Source organism: Camelus ferus, chromosome 29, assembly GCF_009834535.1.
Source record: "Camelus ferus isolate YT-003-E chromosome 29, BCGSAC_Cfer_1.0, whole genome shotgun sequence".
Classification (NCBI taxonomy): Eukaryota; Metazoa; Chordata; class Mammalia; order Artiodactyla; family Camelidae; genus Camelus; species Camelus ferus.
The window spans coordinates 13,136,168-13,152,995 of NC_045724.1; the positions used below are offsets into that span (position 1 = coordinate 13,136,168).

Sequence of the window (16,828 nt, forward strand, 5' to 3'; positions counted from 1 at the left end):
CTCCCAAATTAAATGGCTTTCTATTGTTAGAGAATGTGTTTAGTTTCTGAGAGAAGGGTATTACATGGTACCTTCAGATTCCACTATCTAAAGAAGAAAATTTTGGTCAGAGTCAACTCTATTCAAATCTAAGACTGTAAGATAATATTAAATCCAATATTACTTTAATTTTAAACGACAGATTTCATTTTCAATTCCTTTTAACATTTTAAAAGAAAAATTTCTTTAAAATGTTAAATTTATTTTTTAAAAAATTTTTGCAAAGATAATGGTTTTCTTCTATGTTTAAAAATAGAGGTAAGGAAAAAAGAAAAAGACATTTCAGGATGTTTTCCTTTTGTGCTAATATCTAAACTCTGATATTATTATCTCTCAGCCACTAAAGTGTAAATAGTATATAATTTCTTTAAACTGAATTCTAAAATCTTTTTTTATTGAAGTTTAGTCAATTAACGATGTGTCAATTTCTCGTGTACAGCATAATGTTTCAGTCATACATGTAAATACATATACTTCTTTGCATTTTTTTTCATTATAAGTTACTGCAAGATGTTGAATATAGTTCTCTGTGCAATACAGGAGAAACCTGTTTATCTGGACTCTGAAATCTTAAGGCATGTTGTTACCAACATAACTGAATACATTTTTTCAAAAAGTCATAAAAATAATTTAACCACTTGAGAGTAATTCATGAAAAGAATTTTTTAAATTGACTTTTCTTAGAAGAACACTTAAGCCATCCTTTCAAAAATATTTTTCTTTATTGTATGACCCACCTGTGTATAATCAAAATATGAATACTCGTTTGTAATCCAGTCACTCTGCTGTATTGAAATAATTTGGCTTGAAAACATTTTTCTAGTCCATAATGTTTTAGAACATCTCAATAATTATGACAGTGATCATATTATAAGGAAAAATACAATTATTGTGTTTAGAGCTTTACATTCCATTACTTGCAGTCTCACAAGCATAGCCATGAAGTAGGTACTATTGTCTCCACTTTACAGATGAGGAAAATGAGGCACATAGCTCTTGAATGCTCAATAAGTGTTAGGTATTATTAAGTTAATAAAGAATTTTGAGGATGTGGAATTCTTCTGAAAGGAGTATTCACCTGTAACATTGTATTTTGAAAATAATACAGAGCAATCAGAGAGAGATAAAAAAGTAAATGATAAGTAAACATTTTAGGTTAATGCTAGTTATTTATTTATTAGGAATGAATTTCAGTACGGATGCCATAGAAAAGTTACTTTTTCAAAGGATTTGTTCATTTGAATTTCTTACAAAATCTTGAAATCTACCTTTTCATGCCCTGACTGCACGCAGACAATTTACTGGTTAAGGTGATGTACAGGGATCTTGCCAATATTGAATTTCAAGTGACAGAGGAAAAATCAGTATAAGAGGGAATTCAATATGCATGGGAAACCGTTTGTTCCCTCTGCTTCTTTGATCCTTGCCAAGGCACACGAAAGTGGAGCAAAGCGCATGAAAAACAGGGGAACATTCTTGTGCAAAGTGGCAGGAGAGCTCTGAGCTCTCACGGGAATTCAGTGTGACAGGATGAAAAACTAGACTGCCAGCCATCTTCCCTATGAAGGCAAGAAATTTGGGCCACGTCTATACTACCTAGCGTGCCTACATCTGCGCTCTGTAGACAGAATCCCTGGGTTTTGCAAAAGCTTCCATCTTGACTCTTGTTTGGCTGAGTGTGCGGTTTTGCGGATCTTGAGGCGGGCCATACTTGCTCCTGTTCATTGATGCCTTGTGGGGTTTGTTCAGCTTAGAAAGAAACTATTTCACCAAAACAATTTTAACTAGCAGTTTGGAAACATTTGCCAGCAACACAAACATCTGTATCTAAAATAGCCAGGCTATTAAGATGTGAGAAAACAAAACAGATCTTTGTCTGGGGTTGTTGTGTTTGATTGTCTAAAGGTGTTCTGTTCTGTTCTGTTGTTTTCTTTTCTGTTGTTTTCTTTTCTTTTCTTTTCTTGCTCCTTAATGAGATTATAAAATTCCTGGGAATAAAATCCACTCTTTGTTTATATTGCCAGGAATGTAGTAAAAATGAATTGCCTTACCTTTGAATTTTGGACTTGTTTCCAACAAGTGAAAAATTCAGTGTTTTAGCATTTACCTGTTTTGTGCCTCAGTACTGGTTTGACTAATATTTTCAGTTGGCCTGAAATCAGGATACCTTTAAGAGTCAAATTTAGTACACTTGGATTCCAATATGTAATTTTTTCTCATATTAATATAACACATGATTTGCATATAAATAAGAAAATGTGTATTATTGAGCTAATTAATTAGTTTACTAACCTCCCAAGCGTTTATTATTTTATCTTCTTTTGTAGCTAACTGAGTCATTGTCTCTGTGAAGTGCTAAGTGTCCTATGGGACCAACACAAATCAATGTGATAAGTTGCCTTGTCTAAGTTGAAGGACATCAGCATTTACTGATTCAGTTTTTTAATTGGAGATGATTCAGAAAAGGACATAGAAAGTTATATTTGCCATCCCTCCACCTTATTTAATTGGGGTTAGATGGTTTCATGGATGAATTTTGGATTAAGTTCTAAATAAAGGTAGTATTGAGGACTTATGGCTACCAATTTTGTTCCTAACTTCATAGCCAAAGAAAAATTAAGTTTAATAATTTTTTTTTAATTTACTGAAGGCTAACAAATGAGGATGGAACAAAACAATAAAGGTCCACAAGGGTTTACATAGAAGAGCAAAACCGCCTTCAGATTCTGCACCAGCCCCTCAGTTCTTCTCCGCAGAGTTTCTGGTGTCTCCTTCTGGGGACACACTTTGCTCCTATAAACATGGATGTGGCCCCTGCCCTGAGCACTTTTATTTTTCCACATTCAAAGAGCTATACTTTTAATTATTTCTCTTTTTCCTTAATGATCTTAGCATATTATACACACTATTCTATACCCTACATTTTGTACTTAGTAATATACAGGTAAAAATTCAATATGTAGTTCTCTTGTTTTTATATTTCATATACAAATATACTAATGGTGAATATATTTTGAGGACTTACTATGTGCCGAGCACTGTTCTAAGCTCTACTCATGCACAAACTTAATTCATTCCCACCCAGATCCAGGAGACAGGTGGCGACGTCATTTGCAGCATCTTACAGACAGGGAAGCTAAGGAGGGATCAGTGACCACACTGGGTTTAACCTCTGGAAGCTTGGCTTCAGACTTGAGTTCTTAATTAGGAAAGCATGCTGCTTCTTGAAACCACTGAGTCTGAAGTTTCAAACAAGCAGAAAAATGAAAATGTAAGCAAAGAGTCACAAAAGATAGTAGCTATATGGTAATAGCATTTTCTTTAATCATTCGTAGCATATATTAGCGTAATCACTCAGGAGGGCATGTAATCAGGAGGCATTCAGTTAAATGTGTTAACTGAGCTCTATTTTGCTGATAAAGTAACGTAGGTCTGCAGTCACAGGCAAGTGGTGTGTAGTATATTGAAGGTGATCTTGTACTGTATTTCCTGAGTTAAAAGATCAGTTTGTGGGTCTCCTGGATGATCCCACAAATCTCTTATCTTCCACTTTCCTGAATCTGCTCTGTCCCTGCTTCCTGTTTATCCTATTTAGTAATTATCTGCCTTGGACTTGCTTAGGAAACAACTTTCACAACACCTCTTCATCCTTCCCCTCTCCTTCCCCCGCAAGGACCTCATTCTCCACCTTGCCAACTTTTTTTCTTTTTTTCTTTATTTCTCCACTCACAGCTCATGGCTGAGCAGCACTAAGCAGAGGATAATGATATTCCTGTATCAAGGACAAGGGAGGTCATGCATTGCAGAGGGAAACCATCTTAATCCAGGACAATCACCTTCTAGCACTTTTGAAAACATTTCTGTGACCCCTTCAGAAACTTCACTCAGTCCCTCTTTATAAAATTGAAATTGCATTTTCTTCAGTGCCATTGTTTAAGACAAATTTTACTGGTTTTCGTTTTCATGTTGCTGCTGATATTTGAGTGTAAGTTTCTAGTATTTTACATTGTACTCATGCATTTTTCACCTAGATTATTGATTGGCAATCATGGATTGGAAATCACATCTACCATTGTTTCTGTGAGAACAGAGCGTCTGAGTTTCAAGCAACTGACTTAAAAATATTTCGAACAGAGCAGATTTGAAAACTGACAACTCTCTTCTATGCACAAATCCACTTGAGTAACGTTAGCATGAGGCAGTAGAACGATAGGGAAGTTTTGAATTTTAGAGTTAGACGTGACCTTATAGATTCTTTTGCCTAGGACTTTCACTTTACAGATTATGAGTAAGGAATCCAGAAAGATTGGATTTTGCCAAAGCTGCACAGCCAGCCTGCCATCAGTGGCATCTCTTGAGGGCAAGTTGGAGTAGCAGCCATGCAAGATGTCATGACTTGACATCATGGGTTCTCCCACAGTGCCCTGGGCAGCACTGCTATCTCTTGAAGATGGAGATGGATGTCCTTTAATGAGTTCCAAGGTAGGATCAGTTAGGGACACAAGTTTTTGGTATAAAGTTATCAGGATTCTTTTATGTTAAGGCTTTTCTGGTCCTTTGATCCAGTAATATTCACAAAAGTTGAGTACTGTCCAATGCTTTCCAGTCACACCTGCCAGGGTACCACTCTCCATCCGCCCCCACGCCCATGGGGCACATCTGTGAACTTCTCTTGGGCATCACACTTCCTTGGAATATAACTCAGAGAAATTGGAGTGGCGGCTAGGGATTTGGCATTGGGCTAACCTGGCTTGGAATCCTGGCTTTGTAATTTGCTCTGGGCACGTCACTTAGCTCTTTAGTGTATCAGCTTTCTATAAAATGAGGATAAAACCACTCTTCTGTACAGGATGAATGTGAGAATGAAATTATGTGGTGGCTTGCAAAGTGACTGAAGGATGCTAGGCCTTCAAATATTTGTTTCTTCAATTATGCATTCAACAGAAATGCGTAAATGCGTGCTGTGTGCCCAGCATCAGTGCCTTGTGCTGGGGACATAAAGGTGACAAGAGAGGCAAGGTCCATGGCCTCAGGAGGCTGATGTGTTCTTCCCTCCTGAAGATGATGACTGTGGTGCATTGTGCTTTGTGGGGTTTTTTTCAGAGATAAAGCCCTCAAAACATGCCTCACCTGTTTCCTCCACATGAAATGTCTGTGGGGTATTTGAGCCAGAGGTTGAAACATGTGAGAAGGATGGTAGACATTTCTATGAGGTTGTCCATAGAGTATTGTGGAGTGGATGAAGGCCAGACTCCAGGGGTGACAAAGGTCTCTGTAAGTTAGTTACAATTTTGACTGAGGACTTAATTTACCTGGGAGACCTCAATTAGTGATTTGTGAAAGGGAAACAATGGTTATAGAATACAGATAGAGAAATCAAAAAAATTCTTTGTAATTAATTTAATTAATACTTACTGGTCTCTGACTTCTGGTTAACTCTGTAAGACTAGTCAACAAGTTTACTTGCCTTGGCTTATTTTACCCAAGTTTTTATGAGAGGATTCTATGGCTGACAGTGTAAAGTTATCAAAGTTTCTTTGTCTTCTCTTAGCCTTTTTTAAAATAATTTTTTTGAAGTATAGTTGATTGACAATTTTAGTTTCAGATGTATAGCAAAATGATTCAGCTATACAAATACATGCATATATATACACACATGTATTTTCAGATTCTTTTCCATTATCGCTTTTTACAAGAAATTGAATATGGTTCCCTGTGCTGTACAGTAGGTCCTTGTTATTTATCTCTTTTATATATAGTAGTGTATGTCTGTTTATCTCAAAGTCCTAATTTATTCTTCCCCATTTTCCCCTTTGATAACCATAGTTTGTTTGCTATGTCTGTGGGTCTCTTTCTGAAGTCTTCTCTTATCCTTTGAGATAACAGTCCCTGAGAATCTTACATAACGTAATGTATTTTATTCAAGGTCTTGATGAGGTTGTTTGTTGCCAAGGTAGATAGCTCCCACTTTCTTTCTTTTTTTTTTTTTTAACATTTTTTATTGATTTATAATCATTTTACAATGTTGTGTCAAATTCCAGTGTTCAGCAGAATTTTTCAGTCATACATGGACATATACACGCTCATTGTCACATCTTTTTCTCTGTGAGCTACCATAACATTTTGTGTATATTTCCCTATGCTATACAGTATAATCTTGTTTATCTATTCTACAATTTTGAAATCCCAGTCTCTCTCTTCCCACCCTCCGCCCCCCTGGCAACCACAAGTCTGTATTCTCTGTCTATGAGTCTATTTCTGTCCTGTATTTATGCTTTGTTTTTATTTGTTTGTTTGTTTTGTTTTTTAGATTCCACATATGAGCAATCTCATATGGTATTTTTCTTTCTCTTTCTGGCTTACTTCACTTAGAATGACATTCTCCAGGAGCACCCATGTTCCACTTTAAAAGTCTCCCAGTACAAGGCTGTGTTCACCCTCCGTGACATGCCACTGTGGAGGCTTCTTGGCCCATTACCTTGTGGGTCTGTGTGGCTCCCGAGTAGCTTTCTGAGGAGCATCACAGGCCTTCCCTGAAGGCTGTGGCCTTCTGCCTGGGAATCTTCCCTGGTTAGGTCTCTGAATTTCCATAAGAGAATGTCATTTCCCTTCTCAGCACAGCTAACTTGGTAACAAAGTTTATGAGTCTCTCTCAACACAGCAGCCAAGAACCGCTCCACTCCACGTAGCTCATAGTATAACCTCCTGCCTCATCGCTGTCTAAGGCTCAGGTAGCAGCTTGCTTCTGTCAGCTGCCAGAGGGTAAAGAATGGCCTCGTTCTTCCAGATAGCTTCAGTTTTACCCTCAAAATAAGCAAAATGCCCAACATCAGTGCTCTGTGCTCAGAAGCGCAGTCCATTGTGAGGAATCCGCTGTAATCGGCCTCAGAAGTAAGAGTCTTGTAAAACATGCTGTTTTATTTACCACGAGGGTGGGTTCCTGGGGTCACACAACACCCTCCCAGTGAGCAGTCCTGTAAGGCATTTCTGTCCCGTCTCTGTACGAGGCACACTCACGTTTCTGTAGAGAGATGGGTTTGTCCGACCTCATGTACCGAGTAAGCCATTGACTGTCCTGCCTCTGCCTGTGTTGACTGCCGACCTCTGGGCGGGTGCTGACCACTCTCCCCACCCGACTTTATTTTATTCACATTCCCCACCTCAGTTTTTCTTCTGAGGTGCTCATTCATTGTTTTAAAGGGTTGCTATACAGTTATTGTGTATATATTTGGTGGGTATCTTAAACCTTTTTGGGGGAAAGGTAGGATATAAATTACTCAGAAAATAAACTTAAGAATTACAGTGTTTTATTCACTATGATTAAGGGCCAAGGAAAAGATTCACCATGACCACTCCATGCTCAGGAAGTACCTGTTTCGCAAGTTACATCACAACCATCTTTTTTCTTTTTTTATGGAGGTGCTAGGGTTGAACCCAGGACCTTGTGCATGCTGAGCATGTGCTCTGCCACCAGGCCATACCCACCCTCCACAACCATCTCTTACATGACACCATTTTGGTTAATATGTGTACCAAAACCTCTTCAAGATTCACATAATTATAGCCCCCCCAAGAGCTCACACATCTCCACCTTTCCTTCACTTGGCGGAGTCTCACATCTGCCCTGTCTAATTAATAGGCTTGTATTCATTTCAGTTTGGCTAATTTATATAAAAAAGCATGTTTCCAGTTGTAACATGCTCCCCAAATGTAAGAATTCATTTTCTCTGCCACTGACATCATTTTCTTTTTCTTTTTTTTTTTTTAACACTTTTTATTGATTTATAATCATTTTACAATGTTGTGTCAAATTCCAGTGTAGAGCACAATTTTTCAGTTATATGTGAACATATATATATTCATTGTCACATTTTTTTCTCTGTGAGCTACCATAAGATCTTGTATATATTTCCCTGTGCTATACAGTATAATCTTTTTAATCTATTCTACAATTTGGAAATACCAGACATCATTTTCAACGTCTGTGGTTTCTTTTCTTTTCTGTCCCTGGTGACATTTTAAATGTTCTAAGCATGCTAAGAACTTTCTCTCTGTGGAGACTCTTTCCTTTCCAGTCTTCCACTTAGCGTTCTCCCTGAGGTGTCCGTTTCAGTACATTTGTTCATCTAATTACCTCCCTTGACTCAGCTTTGATATTGAGAGTGGTTATAGAGGAAGCACATTGCTTTTGAGATGTATTCCTTGGACTTGCCACTAAATTCTATTACGCTGTTCTCTGATTGAAGGAAAGGCAGAGAGCATAGTTTTTTCTACTGCCACCTGTAAATGCGGCTTTGGTCATGCTCTTAAACATTCCCTTAGCTAATCATTGAGCATCTCTTAATTACAAGGTACTCTTAGGTTTGATTGGGATACTGAGAGCAAGAGGGTTATTCTCTGTCCCTAAGGAACATTCTCTGTGAACAGCCAAGCCTAATAAAGGTTGGATTTTAAAAATGGCATGATAAGAGAAGCAGCAGTATGTTCTAGAAGAATGCAGGGACTAGAGATTTCTTTTCCAAAGTGTTTGGAGAAAGAAACTAATGAAGGAGGTAGAATTTATCCTCAGCATCAAAAGATGTGAATGAGTGAGGGACGGAGAGGATAGCGATAGGATATTCATTCAAGGCTGGAGATGAAGACCCTTTCACAGGGACTCAGTGATGGTATCATCTCCATCAGAACAAACTTCAACTGTATTTAAATTTCACTGAAGGATGAAAGCATTTTTAAGCTGGAAGATCACTTTATGATCATCTTTACCAGTGAGATACCTGAGCCCAGAGAGATGACTTGAACAATTCACTTCACATGACAACACTAACATGTTATATGAAATACTTCAGCGTGAATTATCTTATATAATCTTCACAATGGTAGCGTCCTCATTTTATTGTTAAAGAAGCTAAAGTCCAGATAATGTGCAGATAATTATTTAAATGGTAAGTTAGCAGAGCCGTTCAGATCATACTGTCTGGCTTCATTGGTTATGCTGTCCACTACAATGAAATTTGAACTGCTCATCTTTTCATGTTCTGTCCTGTCAATTAGAGAGGATGTAGAGATGAAATGTGCAGGATCCAGTCCTCTCCCACCACAGGTGGATTATTTTCCAAACATTGAATGAGAAGAAGTTCACATTTTTGGAGTCAGTGCAGGTTCTGTAATCCATGCAGCTAAGCCTTGGTCCTGGGTATCTCGCCTCCTCCAGCCCCAAACCTCCAGGAGCAGGTGATGGCCAAACCTCCCATATCCAGGAGCCCTTCAGAGGCTGTACCACCCAACTTTGTCCTCATCCCTGCAAAGTAAGACTTAGAGAAGTGATGCTGTCTCCCAGAAAAGTCGAGTCAGGTCCAGTCAGGTGTGTGAGGCAGGAGAAGGCTGGTAGAATGAGGGAAATCATCTCAAAACCTAGAGGAAGCCCTGCAATCTACCCTCTGATTTTCAACCCAGATACGGCCTCACTTTTCTTTTACTGTGAAGGGTAAGGTGTCCTCCTCGTTCTGTGCTGTGATATCCTTTCCTCTGTAAATCAGAATTAACTTCTGCTTTCTTTCTTTTGATCTTCCTGATTTGGGCTTGATATACCACCTTTCAAGATGACTTTTGCATACACTTAAGTTGATTTTGAGAGTCTCAAAGTTCAGGGAGCCTCAGTGTTGACTACCGTCTGGCGGCATCTTCCTACACACCCGTATAACTGCCCCCAATCCTTTAAGGCTTGAGTCTCAGACATGACAATACCTGCTTTTAGGGAAGTAATACTTAAACCCCTTTCTTTTCATCTTGGTCCTCCATAGTAGCACACAGAATATATTTGACCCTTGAACAACATGGACCTGAACTGTGCAGGCCCACTTATACACAGATATTTTTCGACAGTAAACACTATGTGCAGTCTTGAGATTGGTTGCATCTCTGTGGATGTGGAGGAACTGTGGATACAGAGGGCTGGCTGTAAATTATGGGCAGATTAATGCCCAGGTTGCTCAAGGGTCAACTGTATAATTGCTGATTACCATGTCTCATGTTCACTAAATTCAGATAATCTTTATACAGGTTTTCCCCAAAAGCTCTGCACTTCATTTTGTAATCTGTGTTGTTTTAGCATAAGGTTCAGAGTCTAGCCAGAGATGGGGGCTCCCCTGGCCTCGACTCCATGTCGTTACACATGTAGCAAGAGTCTCCTCTCTGCAGGGAGTGGGGTTACTTAATTCCATTTCAGGGCAGTAATCTTTCACCTCGATTAGACTGAGAACTGAGTAAGGAGGGACTCCATCCTCCCTGAAGCACAGAGAAAGGGTCCTGCAGGAACCCTGAGCTCTGCCTCCCTTCCAAGTACCCCTGGCATATGTGGTCCCAAGGAGTGTAAAGTTAGATCAGAAACTCCCTGCAACCTTAGAATAAATGTGAACATTGACCCCTAAATCTGCAAGGACCCCTCCAGCGATGCAGCAGGATTACATCAAAGTCAAAGATTTCTGTGAAGGAAGACAGAATTGGAGGAAATATAAGCATAATCTGAGGAGCTCAGGCTTGGGTAAGTATCTGCAAATATGAAAGAAGCATTAAAACTTTTATATATATATATCAGTAAAGGAATATAAAAATTTGGCAAAGGATTTGGACAGTTCATAGAGGGAAATACAATTTTCAGGCACACGCATACAAGCATCTCCAGTATCTCCCAATTAAAACCATGCACTTCTGTTCTATGCTTAATGAGGTAGTAACGACATCTTTAAAACAGCGACAACCAGTGCATGTAAGGCTGTGGCAAAATGGATACATTGGAAATTGATAACAATCCTTTTGAACACTATTTGGTAATGTATGTAAGAAACCAGGTAACACTTTGAGGGAGGCATGAGAAATAAAGCCAGATAGATGCTCTGGGCAGTAAATCCCGCTGGTGTCTGAGGGTTGGAGTTGGCCAAGGCATTTTAGTTTGAAGATAACAAAGAGGGAGAGATGAAGCTATCAGCTAGTGAGATTTGGTAAATATTGTCCACCTAAAGCTGAGTCATCTAGGCCGTGTCCTCAATTTGACAAATCAGGAGACTGAGGACTAAAAACTATGGAGGTAACTTCCCCAAGGCTCAAGTAGGAGTTGTGAGCTCAGGGGAACTAGATAGAATCTTCTGAGTCGCAGCTCTGTTTTCCTTTTTAATATTGAAGGATTTATGGAACTCTTTAGTAGTATTTACAAATGCAGAATTTCAATGATCTTATGTAGATTTTAATATTTTATGATTGGATATGTAGACATTAACTTTTAAATAAGCTTTAAAAAGAATTACAACGATTTCCCATTTGTAAATATTTTGACTTGCTAGTAGAAGTAATCAGATAATCTTTACAGATTCAATAGAGTAAAAGCTAAACTTGAGAAACACTCATTCTTTTGATCCTTGATTTTTCTTTAATGTCTGCTTTGCTCTCTGGACCCTTACTGCACTCTCAGAATGCAAAACGAACACAACCAGGGCTGTCCTCTGGGAGCAGGAGCGATGGACATTTGCTTAAAATAATTCAAACAACTTGTTATCCACTGTGAACATAAACAGTTGCAAAAATTATATAATCCTGTCAGAGAGATAAGTGTAAATACAAAATAGGAACCATAATTCAGATGGAGAATTCACAGAGGAGATGCTAGAGCTTGATTATAGGGAGTAATAGAAATTTCACAGGTCAAGGGAAGACAGGTAAGTATGGAGAAAAGCCATTCTAAGCAAAGGGCATGTGCAAAGTCTGGGAACAGTGTGGCACTTTCAGAGAGCTGAGATAATTAGGGGTGTCTGAAGTGCAGACTGAAGGGGGGAGAGCAGTTAGAGACCAGGTGTCAGAGAGGGACTCAGTGGGACTTTTCTTCTACTAGTGCCATGCTTGGTTCTAAGTAACTTTGCAAGGTATTGTTATTTCATTTATTCCCACTTTACAGATAGTGACACTGAGTCATAGAAAAGGAAAATAACTTGAACTAAAGTCATACGACTAGTAAGTAGTAGGGTCATGATGTGAAATATGGCCATTGAGTCCACAGCTCAGAGTCCTAATATCTAGACTCTCCTTCCTGTTCCACACTGGAGTTTGGAGCATTGATGGGTTTTCAAGCTCATTGTCATGGTGGTGCAGACAGTAGCTGAAAGGCTACAGGTAGCAAGCTAGGAAGCAGCCTGTGGCAAGAATCAAGACAAAGGATGATGAAAACCTAAACTTGGAGCAAAAGTATTTAGGAGGGAAAATCTGCAGAACTTGGTTTTGATTTGATGGAGCCAATAAGGAATTTCTGGCTTGGAAATTGGGTGGATGTTAGTACCATTAATCAGACTTACAGAGGAGGAGGATTCAGTTTGGGCGACATGAGTTGTGGTGTTCATGGATTATTCAGGAGGTCTGGCAAATAGTAGGATAGTCAGATCAAGAGATGAGAAGGTAAAGCTTTAGAATCATCAAATTGGAAGTTATTGAAATCTTCTTACAGACTCTACCAACCACTTAGAGCCTATAGTGAGATAGAGGACCATCGAGGGAACCCTAGGTCACTGTATTTCTCAAAATATAGTCCACCCACGGGCTGCCTGTCCACCAGTTGTTTATTACTAGTCCATGAGAACAGAAGGGATTGCTTCCTCATGTAACTATCACTAAGCACACCATTTACTCGAGCTTTTTTGTTTGTTTGTTTCCAATCTTAGCAAGACTTTTTGATGAAGGAAGCATCACATTGCACTGATTAACAGCTTGATGCCAACTCCTTATTTTGTCCCAGATCAGCACTTTTAGTATCACTGATAGAGAGGACACCAACATGGAAGCTTTGGGCAGAGGGAAAAGTACCCAAAGAGAGGGAGAAGGAACAGGGTGAGTGGTAGGGTGAGAGGCAGAAGGAAGGGAAGTCGGGTTATTCTCATGGACACGTGGTTTGAAGGAGTGAGTGTCAGGACGGTCACAGAGAGGTCAGGTGAGATTGCAGACTAAAAAATAATGATTTGGATTTGGCTACTTTAGGGTCATAAGTACATTTTAGGCGGTTTTACCCCCTGCTTACTCTTCTGCCTTCTGCTGTCTCATTTTTTTCCCACCAATCTACCTAAATACTTCTCAAACCTATACTTTCGCCGTGTGTGCCAAAGACCTCTTTGACTCTAAATCTAAAATACTCTTGGATTCAGTCTTTATTTTACCTTCTCTCTCGGCTGATCTGAAGTTACTGACCCCTCTCTCCTTGCTGTCATATTCTTTCTTCTGCAACGCACCGACCTTGGTCTTCCTTCATACCCCGCCTGTCCTCCGCCCGTCCCTTTTGCCCACACTGCGTGTTTTTAATTGCACCCATTTCTTTCAGTACATTATACGTGGTGTCAATTTCCAAACCTAAACTCAGTCCGCATTTGTCTCCTGAGCTTTAGAGCAGTCTAACAGCCTAGGGGACATCATTACTCGAATGCCACAGACTCTTCGATTTCAGTATATCCAAAGCTGGACCTAAATTCTCACTTGCATTCTTCCCTCCCTACAGTTCCTCCTCCTTCCCAAGCCCCATACTTGTACTACAGTCTGCCCAGTTGCCCAGCCACTGGCATGAGCATCATCCTTCTTCCTTATCCCATTAGTTTATTGATTTCACCTCCAAATGATACTTCAACTCTGTAACTCTCCCTTATCCCTGCTACCTGCATTGGGCCACCAACATCCCTGACCTGGATGACTGAGTTATCCTCCCAACTGGTCTCCTCTTCTCAGCCTTCACTTGTCTCCAGTACCCTCACCACACAGGAGCCAAGTCATCTACCTAGAGTGTAAGTGTGGTTACATCACTCCTTTGTTGAATTCTTTCCTGACACTCCAGCCTCATCTCTGCACTCTACCTCTATAGATTCGGGTCAGATGGATTATTTTTCAGTTTTTCAAAATGCTCTCTTTTTCCGCACCTTCACACATGCTCATGCGACTACTTGGAGTATGTTTATATACTCTTTTTATTGGTGAGTTTGGCTTTCCTCATGAGGAAGCCTCCATGACCTTGCAAATCTGAGTTAGATGGACTTCCTCTGAGGTCTCCTAGCATTCTACCTTTCCCATTTTGTAACCCTTTCCATGTTGTTTTGTAATTTCTCATTTCTGTTCATGAATTAATGCCTTCCTCTGAATTTTAAGCCCCAAGAGGGCAGGGATCATATCAGGTTTGGTACATCATTAGACTTCAAGCTCCTAGGACAGTGCCTAGAATAGTGTAAACAATTTGGTCAGTGTTTGTTAAATGAAACGAATGTTCTTCTGAGTACTTTCACACCCATTATCTCAGTGGGGGTAAAGAACAGTTTGGAGAGGATTTTAATGAAACTTGAGATGTTGGTGGATTAGATTAAATTATTTGTTGGGTTGTTTTGCACGAGTAGGAGGAAGGAGAAGTAGGAGTCAGAAAAGCTGGTTAGGAGAAAAGAAGCATTTAATTCCACCCCATAGAACAAAGAGAAAGAGTTGTTTTTTTTTTTTTTTAACTAGCTTGCATTATTTAAATTTCATCTTCCTTCTGATAAGTTGAGGCCTGTAAAGTGTGCATGTGTATGCATGTGTGTGTGTGTGTGTGTGTTTTAATATTTCAAAGTGTCAAATTGTCCATCTTTTAGGGCTTTTTTCTTCACCTGGAAAACTAGGTAACATGATATAAAAATCTTGTATGCTTTGATCATTGAATTTGTTTTGTTTGGGGGGAGATTTGCAGAAGAGAGTAATTGATTTAATTACAGCTTTTCTATTTCCAAACAAAATTGAGATGGTATATATTTTTAGAGATTTAATTGAGTTTTTTTAAAAGGGAAAAAGAAGTGAACACCAAGAAATAAGGGAATAAGCAATCAATAGGAGGACATCTAGGCTAAGAAAACCTAGGTAAGACAAACTGCTTTGAGGACAAAATTATCTCTAAACTATCTGAAAGTCAAGGTGTAAAACATAATGTGATAAGACACATTGCTTGATGTCTTTAGCTGTTTCTCAAATACGAACTTCCAAAAGCTGAAGAGCTCACAAGTCAAGATAGACCTTTCAGAAAAGCACCTGAAATACAGGTCAAATTAGATGCCAACTGTGCCAGTTGCAAAGCATATGCTCCATTTTGAAACGATTAAGAAGATGGGTGTGTATTCTAGGTCAGGTGGTTCCACATGGAGATGTAGACTGCAGAATATTTAAAGAAAAAAGAGGCCGAGACTTTTTCTTCAAAACACAGCTTGAAATCTAATGAACTCCTTAAAAAAATATATTTACTTGGAGCTCTGAGTTCTTTATAGAACACAGAAGGGAGAAGCTTGGTTTGGAACATCTTGAGAAGATGCCATTATCAACCTCTACAGGAAAACAGTCTAATGTAGGCTTAGAGAACGCTTAACTTTGACCAGCCAGCACTGCATTCTAACGGTTCTATGAGATGAGTTAGCGCAACAGTGTATCCCAAATAACTACATAAACTGACCATCGAGTGGAGTTGTTTTGAAATTTCTGGCTGTAATTAACCAATAGGCTTGTAAATCATCATGGTGGTTTCTGGGTATGAGGAGCATATATCCAGCTTCTGTGAAGAAGTTTGCTGTCTTATTTGCTATGCCAGAGGGCATGCAGGAGTCTTGTCTGAAAATGGTAGAATCAATTAGGTTTCAAGGTTAAACAGGACGTATAGGACTTCATATGATTTCAAAACAAAATTTACTCTGTCAGACTCCATTCTTATCTACCCTGACTCACAAGGCTTTGGAGAAGCACTTAAACTTGGAGGTAAAACTATGACCCACCATGTGACACATGGAAGACCTTGTTGGTAGAATCAAGGCTGACAGGTATGTTAGTAAAGGCTGCCAGGTCTTCAGCTGTTGTCCATAGTTTTCTGTTTGGTACAGTGTAACATCAGCGTCCCCGTGAGAATCATCACTCTTGATGTTAGACTGAGAGATTCTAACCCACATCTAGTTAAGTGATCTAGCAAAGAGGTCTGGGGGCAGAGGCAGCACATCTGGAGGTTGGGGAGGTGGAGATTGTCTGATGGGTGAACTGGATGAACTAAGGGAAAAAAAATACCTAAGGGGTAAGAGTAGATGATTTTTTTGTTTATTCTGGAAACAGGATAAGAGTTTCCCCAACTCTACAACCACTGCCCAGCTCTTCCTCTGAGCTGGTTGTGGGTTGTTTTTTTATTTTGTGGTTTCTATACAATTATTTTTGTGGTTTCTCTGAGTTTCCCAGATGAGTAATTTTAAGGTGCTGCCTGGTTTAGGATGTTTGGTTCAGAGTCTGAGGCACAGGAAGAGCCTGTGATGAATGCTGTACAGAGTACAGAGTTGCTCATACATACATCAGCTCTCCTCATCTTGCCGCTCCCTCATTCCCACATAAAATAAGGGAGAAAATGGAGAATTTTAAATTAAAAAAAAAATCTGTCTGATTCAGTTTTCCCTGGCCCAGAGGTTTTTCTCTATTTCTTTCCATGAACCAGAAGCCTTTTTGTAGGTGGGGGAGCGGCTGGTAAGGCAATCGTGTGAACCTCTTGGTATGGCTGGGTACTATCTGTAGGATGAGAGAGAAGCAGTGTGGACATGGGGATTGGGGAGCCTTGTCTCATCACACAAAACCACCAAGAAAATCTATGCATCTTAGTACAACCTGGTGACTCCCACCTTACAATACATTTTAATTATTTCTAATCACGCACTAAGTCTCAAATCATATATCTCTTGAATTATTTACCAATGCAAGTAAAAGATAAAGTAGAGTTGGAGCAGAATGGAAT

The 16,828-nt window shown here is 39.3% G+C and overlaps 1 protein-coding gene across 9 annotated transcripts in view; it reads left to right on the forward strand.

Annotated features, from left to right (window-relative positions):
• Positions 1 to 16,828, forward strand: part of EYA1 (EYA transcriptional coactivator and phosphatase 1) — a 283,352-nt gene that overhangs the window by 205,111 nt on the left and 61,413 nt on the right. The gene's annotated exons all lie outside the window — the stretch shown is intronic.